Source organism: Tupaia chinensis, unplaced genomic scaffold (assembly GCF_000334495.1).
Source record: "Tupaia chinensis unplaced genomic scaffold, TupChi_1.0 Scaffold000271_1, whole genome shotgun sequence".
Lineage (NCBI taxonomy): Eukaryota > Metazoa > Chordata > Mammalia > Scandentia > Tupaiidae > Tupaia > Tupaia belangeri.
The window spans coordinates 219,456-220,887 of NW_006159752.1; the positions used below are offsets into that span (position 1 = coordinate 219,456).

The 1,432-nt window shown below is 46.3% G+C and overlaps 1 pseudogene; it reads right to left on the reverse strand.

Annotated features, from left to right (window-relative positions):
• Nucleotides 1-281: 281 nt before the first annotated feature.
• Nucleotides 282-1,036, reverse strand: LOC102500836 (ferritin heavy chain pseudogene; annotated as a pseudogene).
• Nucleotides 1,037-1,432: the final 396 nt, after the last annotated feature.

A 1,432-nucleotide genomic window follows, 5' to 3' on the forward strand; every position in this document is an offset into this window, starting at 1 on the left:
TATATCACTTTTTTTAATGAATAGAAGATATATTATCTTCCATCCTTTTATCTTCTCTCAACTTTTTTGGGTGTTCTTTTTTTTGGGGGGGGAGGGGAAGGGGGCACCAAATTTCTTTATTTGAAGGAATGGTACAAATTGAAGTACGTAGGTGGATGTCTTGGTACAACTTACAGGACACCTAAAAGAAACCCCAGCATGCATGCACTACCCTAGTGAGCAGAGAAGTCACCATGGCTCTGGGGAAGGTAGCCTCATAGCTCTCCTTATCAGTGCTCCCCTCAGGCGTGTTTGTCAAAGAGATTTTCTGCCATGCCAGATTCCCGGGCTCCCATCTTGCGCAAGTTAGTTCCATGGTCACCCAATTCTTTGATGGACTTCACCTGCTTGTTCAGGTAATCCCTCTCAACAAAGTCGCACAAATGGGGTTCAATTTGGTCAGTGGCCAGCGTGTGCAGTTCCAGTAGTGACTGATTCACGATTTTTTCCAAGTGTAACGCACACTCTGTTGTGTTCAGCCCGTGCTGCCAGTCATCCCGGTCTGGTGTCTTGATATCCTTGTGGAAGATGCCACCACCTTATTGATTCTGCAGCTTCATTAGTTTCTCAGCCTGCTCCCTTTCCTGTGAGATTGGCGGAGAAAGCATTTGGCAAAGTTGTTCAAAGCCACATCATTGCAGTTAAAGTAGAAAAACACGGACAGGTGGACGTATGAGGTGTAGAGCTCCAGGTGTATCTGGTGGTGGATGGCAGTCTTTGAGTCCTGGAGGTAGTTCTGGGGCACCTGAGAGGGGACGCGGTCATCATGGTGGGCCACTGAGGTGGACGGCTGCAGAGAGGTGGTGGTTTCGCAGTGCTGAAGTAGGACAGGGACCTTTGAGTGCCCTAGGATGCTATGGGGGAAGACTGCCTTTGGGTGGCCAGCTGGGACAGGGGACAAGCACTGCCGAAGCAGGAAACAGAGATGACTCTCAGTGGAGAATATCTGGCTCAACTCATTTAAATGGAATGAATAGATGAGTTGATTCTTTATCATTTTACTCACCTTTTCTATTTATGATGATAAAAATAAAGACCTAACTGTGACTCTGTAGTTCTCTTATGGTATTTCTGTTAATCAGGACACTTAAAACAAAATGCAGAGAGGGTCTTGGACCTGGTGTTGGCAGGCCTCATCTGTTGAGGGCACCACCACTTGCCAGGATTATCTTTGGAACTTGCACTGGGCAGCAGGTGACTGGATCGTCTTCACTAAGTTGTATCTCCTTAGCTTCTTCCCACCTCATTGATAGCTGAAAGTTTGGTAGAGAAGACAAGCACCTGAAGTTACTGGTATAAACTTTATCTGCTCTGATCTGGGAGACATAACCTTCTAATAGGAACACACCTGAGAGCTAAGGGTAAAATCCCCTCTTTCCAATATCATAGAATC